General features: G+C 33.0%; 1 long non-coding RNA gene across 1 annotated transcript; it reads left to right on the forward strand.

The window, feature by feature from the left end:
- The first annotated feature begins 6,335 nt into the window (after positions 1-6,335).
- On the forward strand, positions 6,336-10,664 carry LOC134262473 (uncharacterized). Its single transcript, XR_009991015.1, has 3 exons — positions 6,336-6,469; positions 8,562-8,596; positions 10,573-10,664. It is a non-coding gene; the product is annotated as an uncharacterized LOC134262473 (long non-coding RNA).
- The last annotated feature ends 157 nt before the right edge of the window (positions 10,665-10,821 follow it).

The following is a 10,821-nucleotide window of genomic DNA, read 5'->3' on the forward strand; positions in this document are numbered from 1 at the left end:
TTATATGCCGCCCCAACCACAGATATATAATGAGGAGACTGTTTTTCTTGAAAACTATGCCTGCTGATCCTCTTATGCTCTGTCTGTTTGTCTATCTGTATCGACGCTAAATTAAATATAGCGATCTTGGCTTGAACCCTGAAACATTTGTTTCCATAAAAAGGATCAAAGCCTTTTTAATCTATGGATTTATGTATGAAACTTTTTGAACTTTTAAATATCTACATGTGCTGCTTTTTAAACTTTCATAGATCGAAATTGAATATTTCTTAATTACCGATTGCATGTGTTTAATAAGTTGGAGAAATTCTTTTCTGCAATACTGCAGTGATTACTTATGTATAACTAATCCATGATCTGGCTTATAAATTTTACGTCCACCTTTTATAGTTAGTGCATATGTACCGATATCATTGCAGTTGATTGGAACGAACGGCGTTTTAATTAATTTGACAAGCACGTATAAATTTTTTTTTTTTTAGAAAATTCATTTTTATCTTTTTGATATTCTTTTCATATTTTTTACTTTCTTTTGGAGTATTAGACAACACTTGAATTGATGAGAAATAGACAAATTTATGCATATGAAATTGATTAATTTAAAAGATTTCTTGACAATTTCTCTTTCCAAATATGAGTCTCAATGCAAGATGTAAATCACGCAAGTATCTTTAAATAAAGACATTAATGTTAGTCGTATATTTACTTTTCTTTAAAAAAAAATGTTCGATTTCATATCCAACCTGTCCCATGTATTTGATGAAATGAAATAGTACACTTGTAATTAATATTAATTCAAGAGTTCTTAACATTTAAAAGGCCTATAGATTAATTACTTAAAGGTGTAAGGAGATGGGTGAACATAACGAGCTACGAGCGATACGCCTATAGCGCAACAAATATGGTGAAAAACTAGAGCCGAGCTCGTTGCAAAGCAACGAATAGGTCTTCCGTTGGAGCTACGGATAGGAAGACGTTACCTTGAGTCTAGGTCAAGCATTATATATATATATACAAGTAAGCAACCTAAAGGCTTGTAAAGGAAGAAACTTACAATGTTTCACCATGAAAAACACTGTAAAGGAATGTATGTGACCTTGAACTTTCTAAATGACCTTGCGTCAAGCAATGTTTCGCCATGAAAAATGCTGTAAAGGAATGTATGTGAACTTGAACTTTCTAAATGACCTTGCGTCATGCAATGACAAACTCTGTTATAAAAATCTAATACCGTATAATCCCTATTAACCGCCCCGGGCGCTTAGAAAATTTCGAAAAGGAGGCGGTTATTTTGGTATTCTGTTCATATTAATATTTAATGTCATTCTTATACTTCAAAAATTTTAAAGAACAGCTAAAATAATGTCGAACTTTACTTTAAGTGAGGATAATCCACCCAATTTTTGCGATATGATTCATTCTCCACTGAGAAATTGGATAATAGACAAGTTACATTTTCACTTTGTTCAAATTTTGGCAGACTTTTGATACGATTCTAGATGATTTTAATCATTGTAGAGGGGGCCCTTGTTTTCTTGTAATTGAAAAAAGACCTATGGGGCGCTTATGGGGGCAGGGGTGGTTAATAAGGATCATACGGTATGTGTATTACCGACTGGAAAAGTACACACATGTTTTTTTATATATTCTTTTAGTCCATGAATCCAGCCAAAACATCTTATCTTTAGTGACCTTGAACTTGAGTCAAGATCATGTCCCACCCTGTATTATACATGTATCAACAATGTTTCACAGGTACAAATACTGTAGCGAATTTACAGTTTCTCTGTCAGTAACCTTGACTTGTCTGAATGAATGGATATGTTCAGCCTTATTTTTTCTGAGCATATACAGTATCAAATCGGAAGAATTTATTAGGTTCAACACTATGATTTAGCTAAGGATTTAACTAGAAATATGTCTATAGGACATGAATGCATCGCCAAGTGTATATTAGTACATAATGCAACATTAAAATCTGTATTAATGTATGACGTTTGTTGAGAATATCTTGAATAGTTTCTTAAAAATTGAAATCTTAAAAAATGGATATAGATTATAAAATCCCCTTCAAATAATGCATAAGCTTACATAAAAATATCTCAAATGGTTTCTTTAATACTAAGAAAAATGCAAATTAAAGACAAGTGAGGTAAAGGTCACAGGAAAGTGCAAGGTTAAAGTGTATCAGCATACTAAAGTTTGATAAAAATGTCTTGAATTAATTCTTCAAATCTGAGCACCGCCCGTGTGGCACAGGGGTTAGATCATCTGTTCTAGACTAAGGTTTGGATATATCTCTCAAAAGTGTGCATATATTTTGGCCACTTTTGTACATGTAAAAATGAATACATGTATATAATTAAACTTGCATGCACAAGCATATTCCCGTAAAATTCTGCAATTGAAATATTCTTTTCGGGTTTTTCCCTTGAGTTGGAAACGTCACTTACTGGTACACTTACAATTATTTCCATTTATAACTATCGGAGTACACGATGTATTTTTAACACCGACATGCCCACGGCTCTTTGCGGCCACGCACGTGTGAACGAGGACTAGGGTGCAAAACGTTTTGAACTTTTGACACAAGGCAACAGAGGTGGATGTAAACTGTAATGACATAACTGAGGGCATTGTGGCATCGCACTTTGAAAAAAATGCATAAAACAAATTCTAGACTTATAGATTTTAATAATTTAAATTGAAATAGGATACACCCCCAAGGTAAGCCCCAATTTTTAATGCCTATATAATGTATTTGCAAAACATTTGTGTGACCCCCCCCCCCCCCCCCCCCCCCCCCCGCCGTACAGATGCTTATGCTTCACAACAATATAACTGGTATGACGTTAAAATTTTTCAATAAATTTTAGTTTACATAAAATGCATGAAAACTGTAAAAAAAAAATTAGTTCAGTAAAATAATTAAGGGAGAAAGAATTTTCAAAGTACATATATGGAAAAATCAAAATCACTCACTTTCATATCGTAAAGTGACCATACCGAAGAGTTATCAAACAGGTTCAATTATTTCTATCATATCTAAGATTTGCAAGAATATTGACCAAGCCATACACATTTTTCAAAGTGCATTTATATGGTCGATATTAACACACTTTGAAAAGAAATTTTATTTTTTTAAAGTGCGTTGATTTGGTCCCAAATTTAACGCACTTTGAAAATATTTTTCAAAGTGTGTAATTTTTCAAAGTGCGTCGTAACAGGGCATACATAATGAAATTGATTCGTGGACGATACATCACTGTTTGCAATAGTGGACACTAATATTAATACTCCTACATGATCTCTTAATTACAACCGATCTTGATAAAATAAAGAAATGGTCACAAATCTGATTTTTATTAGATTTTAGGTATAGGCGAATGTGTGTGGATATGTAGAAGGGATAGTGTAAATTAATTCATTCAAGATTTGCTAAATTGTTCGTTTGGGCGAAGGCTTAGAAAAAGTGACACACTGCGTGTACAGGTACACACCAGTAAATGTTATCATTAAAATAAAATTCGACAGACATTAATTTACTGGTACATGTATTTTAGTTATCTGAAGACAACGTAATCTTCAGAGAATGAGGCATTATATATATTTTCTGTTTTTCATACCCCAGATTTCCTTTCTTTTGATTTACCGTTTACACAGGCCTGTGTTTTAACAGCTGTTCATAAATACTGTCAATTAATATATGATAGGAGAAAATGATACATCTCTCGGTAATTTATTTTTTTAGGGGGAAAATATAGGTGAAAATATATAGATTGACACCTTAGTATTTACCTGTGTAATTACGAGGTTACAAACCGTGACGATGACTGGACAGGATGGGCTACCCGTTATAAAAACAACTCATAATCAACTCTGCGGACCTATAATTAGTTCACTCTAATGTCTGTATTTCAAACGCAGATTAGGCTCTACATGCGTATATTTGGGCACTCTTGCATATGCATTATACTTTAATTATAAAACGTGCATGTTCTGTACTTGCATGCATGTACATTATATGTCTCCGTAAAACCTTAATGAAGCATTACGAGAGCTGATAAGAAAAAATAAACGGAAACCTGCTCGCAAAAAATTACAAGTTAAATAGAAAATAATTATTTGTTCAAGGTTAATTAGTTGTCCAATGGAATAAGTTACGCATGTGTGTCTCAATCTACATACTTTGGACGCGCGTGTGAATGTGGGATTTTGTATTGATGTATTCTGATAAAACGCTCGATATTTGTATATTTGGGACGTATACAGTTGTACATTTTAAGGACGCCGACAAAAGAACGTATATTGACTTACATACATGTACATTTAACTTAAGATACAAAAAATCTATCACTAGTAGAAATTAATCAAAGGAGCATATTTTCGATGGTATTTGAGGTGAAACAGATCATGACCTCGATATCGAGAAAAACATTTGCTATAAAAAAAAATAATTATATGCAACTTTCATTTAATTCAGCAAATAAATTATTGAATGAAATGCACTAGCGACATAATCAGTCAAAGATACTATGAAATAATCTGAAAGATTCAACATATTAATTAAATTTATCCATTCTGTGGTTTCTTTTGTGTATATGACTGGGGGTCGCTGGATAACACGCCGATTGATTCCCGGTGACCGACTTTGCCCCGCGTTATCGAGGGAGGCGCGTTATATAATCGTAAACAAACAAGGTGAATGTAAAAGGCGTGCACTTAATGGCTGTGAATAGTATATGCTTTACAGTTATGTTTTATTTTCTAACTATATTGTTTGTTTTTATATGATAAGAAGAAAAGATTATCTTTTCTTCCATTTTTAGTAGACTTGATTTATACGATTTAAAAAAAAATGAAATAAAAGGGAAAATTGTCAGTGAATAATCATGATAATTTGGGGGAAAAACACAAAACACTTCAAGAACCTTATTCTAAAAAATATTAGCATCCAATGTAGCCATGTTTATCATTTATAGTAAGTTTGTTTTGGTTTACACGCTTGAGGAGCTCGCGTTTACGTGCTGAGTGAAAAGAATTACCTGTACATATATGGGTCATGTATCTAGCTCATTTAAAACAAGACTCGAACAAAACAATTTCATGAGATAATAAGATGTTAAAGCAAACCTTTATAATCGACAGTCATTCCGAAATATTTACCTTTTTTGAGTTATAAAGCAAAAATTTTCAAGGGCCCTAGATCCCTAATTTTAGGGGCCATCCCCTTTTAAATGATATTAAATGAAAGCTCGTGCAATTATGCACAACTTTTATTCTACATGTCTTAACAAAATATTTTTAGTTTTCAAGATAAAAAGGAAAATATGTGTTAATTTTCGCTCTTTTAGGCGTTCTAATTTTTGACCCCTGTATAGCGCCATTTTGAATACAGAAATCGAAAAACAAAAACCGATGTGCACAACTTCAATCCTTCTGTTATCTAAAACCAGTAAAATTTCTGCTCCAGCTTTTGTGGTCTCTGAGCCTTTGTCTGGAAATGAAAGCCTATAAATTTTCGTTTAAAGGGAAATAACTCAAAACCGGAAGTGACTTTTTGAAATTTTAGACAGCATTCTGATAGAGTTTATTATCGTCTATAATGTCTGAAAATTTGAGCAAAATCCATTGAGAAATGAGTGAGATATGAGGCCTCAAAGTTGGCGTCTAGGAAGAAAAAAAAAAGAATAATAAGAATAATCTTAATCATCAGAATCAGTAGAAGGTCTTCCTTTGGAAACGGAAGACCTTAATTAAATCTCTCAATTGTATCAAAAATTTCCTTAATATTTCATCTAACATTAAAGTAGAAGAGCAAAGAATTTTTGCAGAAGCACAAAAAACAGTTTCATATGCCATTCTTAAAAATGAGTGGTCTTGTTGGTAAAATTCTTATTCTAGTGGGCAGTTAAATTTCTGGAGAAGCCTAGAAAGCAATTTAAAAAAAAAAAATCGAAACTACTACTGAAGTTTATGAGAGGAAGGAACTAGAATCAGGAATCTACTACATTAAATTTCTTCATTACAGCGTCCAAACCAACACACAATGAAGAGTAAAGGAGTTTAGGGGATAAACGGAAAGTTACTGTTTTGTCGCACCAACAATATTCGCCAGGTCTTTCACCCTTTGACTCGTTTCATTTTCCAAACATGAAAAAAAAAACACCTTTCAGAACTTAAGAAGAAACATCATAAGATCCGCGATTGAATCAAATAATTTTTGAATTATACAAGTACCTGTTGTTCGTGAGGATTTCCAGCAGCAGCAGCTTTCTGTACATAACGTTAAAAGTTAATTTCTATCGGGTTCGGAATGCTAGAAATATCGAGAACAAAGGCAATCGATTTTTTGGTGCTGAAGCTGGAAAAACACGCAATGAAATGTTTCTATGGAGAAATGGGGAGCTGTGATGGACTCTCTAAAATATCTGGCGTTGTGTTAGTGCTGTTGGTCTTATTTACTGAGGTATGATAAATGTCAACAGTTAATTTCCACCTTATGCTGCTGGCAGGCTGTCTGATATTCTCTCTCTGAGTCTCCCTCCTTCCCCCTCTCCCTTTCTCTCTCTCCCCCCTTTTCTCTTAAATTTTAGTGTTAGATAATGCTTGAGAAAATGGTCAAATGTAGAAGTTCAAAATGATATCTTCTGTTCAATATGAATATTTCAAGGGTGCATGTAAATAATGAATATGGTGTAAACATGGTAATAGACCCTTTTCCTATGCCACATTTTGTCTAGGAGTTATTCCCCTTAGCCGCCATATTGTAGGGCAACATATCCAGATCCCTTCATTATTCAACCAAGTTCAATTTGTTATACTGGTTACTGAGGTATAGATAACACCATTTTTCTTATGAATATATATGCATTTGTTAAAGTCTCTTTTAATTCATAATTTTAAGATTGTAAATATTTTCCCCAAGATATGTACCTATATTAATTAAGGTCCCTGGAGAAATTACAACAATAGGCTTACTTAGTAAATTTTTTTCACTCAGTATGGAAAGTAAGTATGTTACTGAATATCGGTGAGATTATGTTTCCTAATTTTTAAAGAAAAATTATATTTTCTCTCACTTTGTCCAATTAATATGACATTAAATAATTAAGTGCTTAACAATCAACAAACATATATGTCGTAAACACAATGCTGCTCGCTAGCTCTTCATTTTCTATATACACAACATTTTCAAGATTCAGTATAATGATTCTAATACTGTACTTTCTATCTATATCAAACAAATACTATAAACTGCACAGTTTGATTCAAAATATGAATGTACATGCCAAATCAAAGTATCCTATGGAAGATTCCATATGTGTATCATCCATTTTTTCACAATTAAAATATTCTTATATTCTTGATATACTTGATTTTCTTGATATTCCAAGAACCAAGCTAGTTAGAATAACCAACAACCATGTGATCTGCTATTTATTTCAACAAATCATGTGACCCTAGATTCTCTACGGCCACACATAAGAATAAATATTTACCTTGTACTACATTTTCAGTGTACATGTTTTGTTGCTTGGATCTCATTGAATTTTGGGTAGGGGGGTGTGGATGTGACAAGAATGTCTAAATTTTTATTTAAAAATATGCTTTAATTAATACTTCCCCTCGATACTATGAAAATTATTTTATATATTAGCCCATATGGTCTTCTGGGCAATTTCCAAAAGTTTTCAATTCAATTATTTATTTTATCAAATTAAAATGATCTGATTTGAAAAACAAGAAATATGTGTATTTTGTATTCTTAATGGTGTAAAATGTTATTTAATTCATTACAGTTACCTTGGGCTTGAAAGGAAGTTTTTAGCATATAACGTTAGTTCTCTTTTGGAAATGTCATATGAAAAGAAACGCTAAAAGAATCTTTTCAGCTTTTGTCACTTTTGTGTAAGGAATACTGTAAATCGTTTTAATTCCACGGTGATAAAATTTCATGATTTCTCAAAATGTACCATTCGCGTTTGTTTTAATTTCACGCTGCAGGAAATTAATTTTAAGTTTCTTAAAAGCATATTAACATCTTTAAAAACTAATAACAGCATTCATGATGGGTTTAATTTCGCGAAGAAATGATAAATCGCGAACATAGCGAAATTAAAACCATCGTGATTATTTGCCAATCTATAGTATTTTAAAATGGTTGTTTTTTATTGGTATCTTGAGAAAAAAAAAGAGCTTTCCTGCTGTTTTTCATTATCTGCAGAATACAATGACCTTTATTTTATGAAATATGATATGACTATTGGGGAAAAAATCCAAAAACGTATTATTTATGGTGTTATAAAATGGCAGTTCGTAAGTACATTCCCCTACATCACTGTACACAGAATTATATCATAGCTGTGAGAGACTTACATTATTCTTATAAAGTTATTTTTATTGCATCATGTGTGCACGAGGAAAAGAAAATTATTTCAGTACTTAATATACATTACAATTATGGACTCTTTCAGTGATGACTGGTGTATATGATCCATATAATCAAAAAAAAAAAAAAATTAAGATATCATTTTCAAACTAATTATTTTTTATTACAGGTTTCTGGTATAATATGTCCCAAAACGGGAGAAAGGTGAGTAAATTTTGTGTCAAACATGTTTTGAGTGAATATGACAAATGAGTAACAATTAATAAATTGAAAGTAATAAGTTTTTAATTAATTACTGTAAACCAACGATTATTCGCGTCATCTTTTATTCGTGATTTGTCAGTCTGAAATCAATTGTTGACAATTTGTTTTCGTGACTGAGGAAATATTGTCTACCAATATAAAGCAAAATATATGGTTCACGGCAATAAATATTCGTGAATTAAAGTAGATAGTGAAACTCGCGGATATTTCTTGCACGCGAATAAAAGTTGGTTTACAGTAATTAAATAGTATTCTGGTCAGTATGTTGCATTAGCACAGAGATACCTAAGGCTAAATGAATTACATTTGCTTTGAATTCATTAAGCCTATTTTTGGTTGAAAGCAGCTTCTAGCTACTAAATCAAGTACATTGCTAAATACAGACATCTATGTCTACCACATTCAGTCATGTGCTAAATCCAATCTTTGCAAACTTGTTGAGCATGATAAAGTATCAAATTATGTCTAAATATCCTACAAGCTTATATATAAAGGTACATTTACAGTATATTGATTCATTAGATTATGATTTTCTACAATAATAAGTTTGTTTTTGTTTTTTTTTCTATTTTTGGTGATACTTTTTCAAGATTTATTTTCCCTTTTTAGTTTTATAATAATTTTTTTTAATGTATACTCTCCTTAGTGAAGGATAGTTCTGTTTTGTACAAAAAACTATGGGATTTTTTTATTAATACCATCATATATGCCAAGAAATAAGAATTCCTATTGTTTTTGTGATGCTTAACATAGTTTGTTCCTACTACATGTATTATAACAAAGGCAGATGTTGTGTTGGTAATTTGAGAGGTCTATTACCCTCTGAATCAGTTGTGAGTCATGCTGTGAGGGTAGTTAATCTGTCGGTTATTTCAGTACTTTCTTTCCTTCAGCTGTGAGTCGTGCTGTGAGGGTAGGTGTCGTGTCAGTATTTTGAGGGTTGGTGCTGTGTCAGTAATTTGAGTACTTTCTTTCCTTCAGCTGTGAGTCGTTCTGTGAGGGTAGGTGCTGTGTCAGTTATTTCAGTACTTTCTTTCCTTCAGTTGTGAGTCGTGCTGTGAGGGTAGGTGTCGTGTCAGTATTTTGAGGGTTGGTGCTTTGTCAGTAATTTGAGTACTTTCTTTCCTTCAGCTGTGAGTCGTTCTGTGAGGGTAGGTGCTGTGTCAGTTATTTCAGTACTTTCTTTCCTTCAGTTGTGAGTCGTGCTGTGAGGGTAGGTGTCTTGTCAGTATTTTGAGGGTTGGTGCTTTGTCAGTAATTTGAGTACTTTCTTTCCTCTAGCTGTGAGTCGTACTGTGAGGGTTGGTGCTGTGTCAGTTATTTCAGTACTTTCTTTCCTTCAGTTGTGAGTCATGCTGTGAGGTTTAAGGTCCTGTGTCAGTAATTTGAGGGTTGGTGCTGTGTCAGTAATTTGAGTACTTTCCTTCCTTCAGTTGTGAGTCGTGCTGTGAGGTTAGGTGCTGTGTTAGTAATTTGAGGGTTGGTGTTGTGTCAGTACTGTAGACGTACTTTTTTCCATGGAGTAATAATTCCTCGGAATCTCAATTTCTGTTTAATCCGCAGGTAGAAAATTAGGCGGATTTTCTAGACTGTCTCTATATGCCTTACATTTTTATTTAGTTAACTTGGAGAAATTTCCGCAGATAAATTGTGACTGCGTACATAGCATAAATTAATACCCCGCGGAAAAAAGTACTTCTACAGTAATCTGAGTACTTTTTATCCTTCAGCTGTGAGTCGTGCTGTGAGGGGAGGTGTTGTGTCAGTTATTTGACTACTTTTTATTCTTCAGCTGTGAGTCGTGCTGTGCGGGGAGGTGTTGTGTCAGTAATTTGACTACTTTTTATCTTTTAGCTGTGAGTCGTGCCGTGAAGTTAGGTGTTGTGTCAGTAATTTGAGTACTTTCTTTCCTTCAGCTGTGAGTCGTGCTGTGAGGGGAGGTGTTGTATGGATGATGAAGAGGCTGTGTCCTACACCTACAGAATCTCCTTCTGGAATCTCTGGTATTTCTGGTAAGTGCATTGATAAAAGTAAAATGAATTTTCTGAAAAAATATTGTAAAAACACACTTGTAATGATTTTCCAGGGACAGAAATTCTGCTTTGCTTTACATGTTATAAGCATGTTTTGTTATATTCATAGGGTGAACAAAACAATTAAAGTCT

Source organism: Saccostrea cucullata, unplaced genomic scaffold (assembly GCF_032062105.1).
Source record: "Saccostrea cucullata isolate Sc308-1 unplaced genomic scaffold, CSIRO_AGI_Scuc_v1 ctg16567, whole genome shotgun sequence".
Classification (NCBI taxonomy): Eukaryota; Metazoa; Mollusca; class Bivalvia; order Ostreida; family Ostreidae; genus Saccostrea; species Saccostrea cuccullata.